This window comes from Oncorhynchus keta, chromosome 22 (assembly GCF_023373465.1).
Source record: "Oncorhynchus keta strain PuntledgeMale-10-30-2019 chromosome 22, Oket_V2, whole genome shotgun sequence".
Lineage (NCBI taxonomy): Eukaryota > Metazoa > Chordata > Actinopteri > Salmoniformes > Salmonidae > Oncorhynchus > Oncorhynchus keta.
In genome coordinates, this window is record NC_068442.1 from 3,522,932 (window position 1) to 3,532,143 (window position 9,212).

General features: G+C 41.5%; 1 pseudogene; it reads right to left on the reverse strand.

The window, feature by feature from the left end:
• Window positions 1-2,892: 2,892 nt before the first annotated feature.
• On the reverse strand, window positions 2,893-4,016 carry LOC118400807 (zona pellucida sperm-binding protein 2-like; annotated as a pseudogene).
• Between the last annotated feature and the right edge of the window lie 5,196 nt (window positions 4,017-9,212).

Here is a 9,212-nt window from a genome sequence, read left to right on the forward strand (position 1 = left end):
GCAATGCATTCCTATGGGGAGAGAAGTCAGTGAAAACTGTTTGATGTAGACGCCTTCTTTTAACTGTTAAGGGTTAATGCTACACGGTCAAGGTTTGCACAGATCGGGAGGACCTCAGGATTGTACCTGAGGTCGAATTGTGCTTCTCACCCTAACGGTTCCCTCACTGTCACCCAAAAGCAAATTACATTTAGGGCCAGGCTTCATTTTGGGCCTACTTTTTCTCATGGTTGCTGTGCTAAGACCGAGCAGGCTATGGTCAAGCGGGGGCATCTCGTTGAACTCGGCACAGCCTAGCGATTATGGTAATGCCATTGCAGGCTCTGTGTGTCTTTAAGCACCGCACTTTGTCACTCCATCCTTGCTGTGTGTGTGTGTGTGTGTGTGTGTGTGTGTGTGTGTGTGTGTGCATGTGAATGTGAGAGGTTTTTCTTTTGACATCTGTTGGGAGAAATGACTGATTTACAGTTCATGAGGGTTACCTAGTCACACGAATTACGTTTTGGAAAGATGTGACTATTTTTATCCTTAAAAACCGACACTGTGACCCCAATTAAACAGTACTTCCGGTTGGCACAGGAAGCGATAAATAAACACATATCTTGCTTGGGGTATGCTCTTACAAAATCCTGAGTTTAAAGACTTTATGTTAAGAATTGACTGATCTACACAGGGTTGAATGCAGTCATTTTCACATTTGCAGGTTAAGTCCATCACAATAACGTTTGGGTTAATTTAACCACTTCCGGCTGCTCCAGGAAGCTTAGAATCAACACAGGTAGACCTCATAGTGGCCTGATGGATTGTCATCGAACACCCTAACGGTTCTCTCACTGTCACCAAAAAGCAAATTACATTTAGGGCGTGGCTTAATTCCGTGCGCATTCGTGCAGAGCGCGCGCATGTCTACACTTTGTGTAGCCGTTAGCGATGAGTGGTTTCCTGCTAGGGTTTGAAACGTTGTCGTGGACATAGAACATCCAATCGTGTTATATTTCTATTAAAAAGGTGTACTTTTGAGAGCGAAAACCTGCAGAAGCAGAGACAAACGGTCGACGGGGAAATGTTAACGGAGAATAGGAGGATTTTTGGGGGCGGGGGTGGGGGGGGATCAGGCAAAAGGGATTTTACATGTACATTAGCTAGCTAAATAAGGTTAGCAAGATGCTGCTACACTTGACCGTGGTATTTGTTCATGTTTAGCAACTCCCAATTAGCGCATTCCTCTAGGACAGGAAATTCCATTGGAAGTGGCATCAACTTCTGGGGATCCTGTCAACTGATCCTATTCAGTTTATAACATCCATGCTGCACAGGCGTGTGAACCATCCTTTATGTTTAGTGCAATAACTGTTTTAAACACAAGAGGTCACTTGTGCCTGAATTCAACCCAAAACCAACAACTATTCAGTCAGTGTTAAGAGCAGTTGTTTGAAACCAATCGGAAAGGCAAGCCGAGCTTGCCAGCCCCTCTTGATTTCCATTTGACTGACCATCAGTTTGGCACAACACTGAACTCTAGCCAACCAAAAGGATAACATTGAGTAAAAAGGTGTAGGTAACGCCAACATTAACCTTTTCACACGCAAGTTCCAAATATCTTCAACAGTCGCCCCAGTGGGAGTTGATTTTATGCGCGTGATGTCAGAATGCACTCACTGTTCCAACATGTTGACAGTTAACCCGCGCTGACCTCAGACCAAGGCACACTACCTGCTAATTTTCTATAGGATGTTTCAACTTCTAATTTTGCCTCATTCATTCACAAAAGTAGCCCATTTCACTGTTGCAGACCATTTCTATTTGAGAATTTAGGGAGCCGGACAAACTTTCCTTCAAAAGAAAGCCCAAGCACTTCCCCAGATCAAGTATACAGTCCTTGCACATTTATTGTCTTCCTTACAAATAACTGTGGACATGCGTGCATTCCTATCAAAGTGCCTTATTTTCTGCATAACGTGTTGTCGTTTCTACTGTAGCGTACCGTAAGTATAATGTACTTAGCGTTTTATTCATGCTTTCTGATTCTTGCCTAGATTGTAATGGACACGTGTGTAAAACACTTTTGAAGGTGGTACTGAATATGAGCTAATGCTAACGCCATACAATGAAGTCAGGTTATCACGTACGCTTCTGCCAGACTTACGGTGATCTCAACTGGAGTACCCCCATTGTCTTGAATGCACTGAAGTCGTTAGTTGATTTGAACACGGCATCAGAGTGTAAACTATGGTACCTCAGGGTTGCCAGATCAGACCCCCTTTCCAGGGGTATTTAGCTTAGAAAAACTGTCTGCCCCGCCACTTATTGTTGATAAATCCCCCATCTTATTAATATTTCCTGCATCATCTTCTCCATAATACCTTCCCCCAAGGACTTCACCTCCCAAAATGGATTGAGCTATATCTTGCAACTTTGTTTAGCTTTCGTGCTGTATTGGCTTTTTGATTAGTTAACTGTAAACTACTTATCATGTGTACGCCGTAACAAGTACAAAGATTTGTCACATGCTGAAGTGGCCAAACTAAGTTAAGACCTCAGGAAATGGGCGCAGTGAACGGCATTCTGGGATTAGGGAGTTCTTGCTTGACAAACATGGCTGCCATATTTTCGAAACTATATTTACTTACATGTTCCAATGGTACACTGCAGGGACCACTCAGTGATAACAAGCATGTGATCGTACGCGCCAGACTCTCCCATAAGTGTTAATTTGGGTGGAGATCTGGTGACAGACCGCACATGGCTCAAACCATTGTGACCATTCATGACCTATGGATGGGGGCATAGACACGGTAGCCAAAGTAAATGGCCTGTCAAGCATGATAGGTTGCTAATTACTCAGGAACCACACCTGTGGAATAACACTTGTTTAGGCCCTAAAACAGTAAGTTACCCATTAATGATGAGATTCCAACGGGGTCGGGAGTCGCGGTCCTCGTTGAGGGTGGCCCAGCAGTGGTCAAGCACCAGCGCTACCTTGGGGTCAGAGGACGTGGTCAGCTCCACCTCAAAGTGCAGAGGCTGTCTCAGGTACCTCACCACTGGATAGTCCTCCTCCTGGTGGAACGTGTTATACGAGACGTCTGGAACACAGAACAAGACAACCGGGGGTCGTGTTCAGTGGGCACCATCTGACTGAACTTGTCCATTAAGAAAAGCTTGTTTATATCCTTTTGTGCCCTGATGAACACAAGCCATTTATAGCCAACACTTACTACCCCCCCCAGAGGCTTCTGACAAATTCCCAAATCAGCTCCTCACCGTTACTACATAGCCACACCTGTAGATCTCAGAACGCAAGAGTACTATATCACAAGGCTTACATTTTTGGGAATGGTTTTGTAAAGGAGACCTTCCAAGATTATTTTAGAGGCTAGGGGTCAAGTTGAAATTCTGAATTTGTGCATTCTGAATTTGTGCTTACCCTGAACGAGTCTCATTATGAACATTAGTTAACCCGTCCCAGTCTCTGCAAAAGGCTCGTTGTCACGCGGCCTGGTAAGGAAGGCCAATGTGCGAGTGATGTTGACCACATAGTAGCAGGAAACCTTTAACCTTTAAAGAGTATGCAACTTCAATAGGGGAAATATGCAACTTCAATAGGGTAAACTTCAAGCAGTGGAGTGGACACACTGATAGTAGAGGCACATTTTCCCTGTATACAAAGTATTGAGCAATTGGTGAAGGAAAAAAAAACACCCTATAACAGCTAATAGCTACAATTGTGATGCGTAATGCACTCATACAGCATGAATTGTTGATGAACTATGTAGTAGAGGGGAATTGCTTATTACAGCCTACAGAAGCAAACGGTCCATAAATACACAGTACCCATCACCTCAGGGTAATAGTCATTTTACCTTCCTGGTGGTGCCACAGGAGTTCACAGTGAAGTGGAAGTAGGTGAAGCGATCGTCACTGTTGGTGGAGTGACCACAGGCGGGGTCGCTCAGGGTCAGCTGACCGGGGTTCAGACTGGGAGCAGACTCCACCTTCACCACCAGCGCAGTCATCGTTCAGTTAGAGAAACACTCTTGGAGGTGGGGGAGCAAAAGACAGGTAGCTGTATTTGTTACACTTAATTGAGCTTGCCGAGCACTGTAGAACCAATGGAATAGCACCAAATGTGCAAACCATGCCCATCTGGTTCTCCAGATTGAATTGAAGAATACACCTGAAGTCGTAAAATGTCTAACTAGTCATTTGTTATGCTAACTATTTAGCAAGAGGTTGCATAGCAACATCATCAACTTCCGGTTGACAGGTGAAGAGCTAGTACACGCGACTGAAAGCATACTGTTCGTTTACAGGTTGGAACAACCTATTTCGTCTGTTTTTGCGGTCCTTTTTTGGAACCGTATAAGCTTAAATGTTGCGGCATCCTGCAGCACATCTTGCGTGGTTCCGCGTAATTCTATGGCACGTTATTTAAGTGTCAGTCAAGACGCAATTTACCTCAATCTGCCGCCATCTACCACAAACGGTGGCTGCATAAGCTCCAAACTTTCAAAAGTAAGAACCACTGTACATCTGACAACTTGATCAGATGTAACATTTTACTGGTTGGCTCAGATAGAAAAACACTACTACTTTGTTCTCCTTTACCTCTTCTCCCTGCCTGTTTGTTCTTCTAGATTCTCCCCTTCCAACTATGTCCCCATCTGTGGCAAATCCACCCTCGTATCCTTTTCCGAACATTTTCCACCAAAAAATGTGTACAGTCTTGTAGGTAGACTCACTGATCCTTTCACCTTCATCCATCTCAGACGTACTCTCATCTGGGCTACCTGCACAGCCTACCTCAGTACAGATGTGCAGATCCACCAACCAAACGCACCACTACATTCACTTCCAAAACCAAATGTTTTGATCGAACACAACATTTTTTAAATAATAATAATTCAATGTTCAAAGTCAGATTCCGCACTCATCTGGTACGTTGTGATTCAAACTGTAGCCCAAATGAGCGTCCTCTGGTATCAATGTTCATCGGGAGAAGTCCTCAACTTCAAAACTTTGTTGTTTTCTACAGCAAAGCTGGCTTACCTTACGTATTCACTACTGCACTTGTTTATTGCAATTGAATGGTAAAAACACATCCAAGAAACACCCACATCAAACCACACCCCCAAGACAATTCTTGTTTGCCTTCATTCATGGCCGCTAGCATTTCTTAATGAGCATTGATGAAAAACAAGAGCTGTGCTCGAATACCCATACTAACATACTGTATACAACCTGTTAAGTCAACCCTCTACTTTTTCGAACATTCTGTTAAAAATCGCGCAACATTTCAGCGCCCTGCTACTCAGGCCAGGAATATAGTATATGCATTTGATTAGTATGTGTGGATAGAAAACACTCAGACGTTTATAAAACTGGTTAAATCACGGCTGTGACTATAACAGAACGTGCGTTTCATCGAAAAGTGCAGGCAAATCTGATCACTGAAAATGGAAATAAATATCCATGCGGGACTTCAAGGAATTGTTCATAGTGAACCGAATTAAATGAGGCCGAGGTTGCAGTGCCTACAGCTTCCACACGTTGTCTGGAGTCTTGTCATTTGATTCAGCTTTGATTCTTGGTCTAACCGAATCAAGGGAATCGATTCCCTCCGGTCTCCGACCGGATGTTTTGGTCGAGCTCTCTCCAAGACATTTTTTCGAGACAGACACCTATAGAATTGACATCGCCTCCTTATGAATTTTAGCGCTTATTAACGTGTACTAATACCTAAAGTTGCATTACAAAAGTATTTCGAAGTGTTTTGTGAAAGTTTATCGTCGACTTTTTGAATTTTAAAAAATGACGTTACGTTATGAAACGCTATTTTTTTCCGTTTATCACACAGTCTTCATAGATCGATATCTAGGCTATATATGGACAGATTTAATCGAAAAAAGACCCAATAGTGATTATGGGACATCTAGGAGTGCCAACAAAGAAGATGTTCAAAGGTAATGAATGTTTTATATTTTATTTGTGCGGTTTGTGTAGCGACGACTATGCTAATTATTTTGTTTACGTCCCCTGCGGGTCTTTTGGGGTGTTACATGCTATCAGATAATAGCTTCTCATGCTTTCGCCGAAAAGCATTTTAAAAATCTGACTTGTTGCCTGGATTCACAACGAGTGTAGCTTTAATTCAATACCCTGCATGTGTATTTTAATGAATGTTTGAGTTTTAACAAATACTATTAGCATTTAGCGTAGCGCATTTGCATTTCCAGAGCTCTAGATGGGACGCCTGCGTGCCAGGTAGGAGCAAGAGGTTAATGAGTATATATTGAATACTATATATTATTAGTTCATTTTAGTATACTGTAAATGAACAGTATGCTTTCAATTACGCGTACTAGCTTTTCACCTGTCTACCGGAAGTTGATGCTGTTGCTATGCAACCTCTTGCTAGCTATCTAGCATAACAAATTACTGGTTAGACATTATACGACTTCGGGTGTGTTCTTAAATTCAATCAGGAGTTCCAGAATGCGCTCATGAATTCAGAGCGTTGTCAGATTGTCTGTTTGTAAATTCAAAGCAGAGTAGACAGCCAGAGCGAATTTACGAAAGCACCCGAATGTCCATTGAGAACGCACAATGACTATACCATTTAGCTAAGCTCAGAATGATGGGAATAATCACGTCAAACATTGGGTAGTTAGTTAGATACCCTATAGTTATTATACTGTCAAGTTTGATCTATAAGTAGCCAACTAACGTTAGGTATCTAGCTAACAACATACCGGTACATAGTGCTGTACTGATACGCTATGTGGTTCGTAAGACCAGTGTAACTAACAAATTGTCAGCCAATATAACATGTAAGTTAACTTATTTCAAAAGTAATTACTTTATTACATTGCTTAACATTTTCTTAATATTTGTTATAGTTAGTTAAAGCAATGAATTTGTATCCGCTCTCGTTGTACTTCGACTGCATATGTTCCGCCATTTTCAACAAATCTGGAAACGATGTGAAGCCACGCCCAGTTCCCAAAGAATTGCATTATTGGCCCTAAAGTACGGAAATAGTGTCCTCTTCGTGTATTCCTCATATTTTGGCTAATTTAGTATGACATCCTCGAACATTTGGCATACTAAATATATCCATAGTATTTTTTCATTTCTATTTTATTTCATCTTCATTTAACCAGTTAATGCTAGTTGAGAACAAGCTCTCATTTACAACTGCAACCTGGCCAAGATAAAGCAAAGCAGTTCGACACATACAACAACAGAGTTACAGATGGAATAAACAAACATACAGTCAATAATACAGTAGAAAAAGTCTATATACAGTGTGTGCAAATAAGGAAATGATAAGGGAGGTAAGGCAATAAATAGGCCATGGTGGCGAAGTAATTACAATATAGCAATTAAACACTGGAATGGTAGATGTGAAGAAGAGGAATGTGCAAGTAGAGATACTGGGGTGCAAAGGAGCAAGATAAATAAATAAATACAGCAAGGGGATGAGGTATTTGGATGGGCTATTTACAGATGGGCGATGTATAGGTGCAGTGATCTGTGAGCTGCTCTGACAGCTGGTGCTTAACTTCTTGGATATAAGGGGCGCTATTTAAATGTTTGGATGAAAAACGTTCCCGTTTTAAACAAGATATTTTGTCACGAAATGATGCTCGACTATGCATATAATTGACTGCTTTGGAAAGAACACTCTGACGTTTCCAAAACTGCAAAGATATTGTCTGTGAGTGCCACAGAACTGATGTTACAGAAAAAACCCAGATAAAAATACAACCAGGAAGTGCCGCATTTTTTGAAACCGCCTCATGGCAATGACTCCTTATATGGCTGTGGAGGAGCTATGAGTTAGCTTACCTTTTCCACGTTTTCCCCAAGGTGTCTGCAGCATTGTGACGTATTTGTAGGCATATCATTGGAAGATTGACCATAAGAGACTACATTTACCAGGTGGTCGCTTGGTGTCCTCCGTTGCAATTATTGCGTAATCTCCAGCTGCAGTATTTTTCCATTTGCCCCAGATGAGAAACCAGCTGCCAGGAATGATTTTTCATTGAATAGAATTGTGAAAAACACCTTGAGGATTGATTCTAAACAACGTTTGCCATGTTTCTGTCGATATTATGGAGATAATTTGGAAAGAAGTTTGGCGTTGTGTTGACTGCATTTTCATTTTTTTTTCTTAGCCAAACGTGATGAACAAAACGGAGCTATTTCTCTTACACAAATAATATTTTTGGAAAAAATGAACATTTGCTATCTAACTGAGAGTCTCGTCATTGAAAACATCCGAAGTTCTTCAAAAGGTAAATTATTTTATTTGAATGCTTTTCTTGTTTTTGTGAAAATGTTGCCTGCTGAATGCTAGGCTTAATGCTATGCTAGGCTATCAATACTCTTACACAAATGCTTGTGTAGCTTTGGTTAAAGCATATTTAGAAATTCTGAGATGACAGTGTTGTTAACAAAAGGCTAAGCTTGTGTTTCAATATATTTATTTCATTTCATTTGCGATTTTCATGAATAGGAAAATAGACTAAAAAGATGACCTGGAGCCAGTGGGTCTGGCGACAAATATGTAGCGAGGGCCAGCCGACTGGAGCATACAGGTCGTAGTGGCCATATCAATACAATTGACCTTTTCTTTACACTGTTCTAATGAAAGTACATTTCCATAATATCATCCAGCTTCCATAAACGTTGAACAAGGATTGAACCCATGTGCTTCAGTTTACAAAAACAGATGACTTAGCACATCTATTTCCTTCTTAAAATGTCAACATTCTGGAAAGTAGAGTTGTGCAAAAGCTAATTTCACAACTAAATATACTCATCAGAGAATTTGGGGATTAACTTCAGACCGCATGCATCTCAAGTATTAGCTCTACCCTAGAGACACATCCCCTTACTATATCATAGCAGGGTTGCCATTTTGAGAAAACTTTTTTTCTTCAAAGGCCTCCAGTGAAAGAACCTTTCCTTGGTATCAGTTATTTTTCAGTAAGGCACAGATGGGATTTGAACCCATGATCTGTGCGGCTAGACCGACATTTCAAGTCTGTACATTCACTTAAGTCCGGTACTATGGAATGGACGAATGCTATGCAATCTAGCCGGTTTTCGACTGAGAGACAGCAGCCCGAATCAGGGCAGTATATGCAGCCTGACAACGGTGTTGAACCGCGGCCGGAAGACCCTGTGATTTTGCAGTGCTTTGA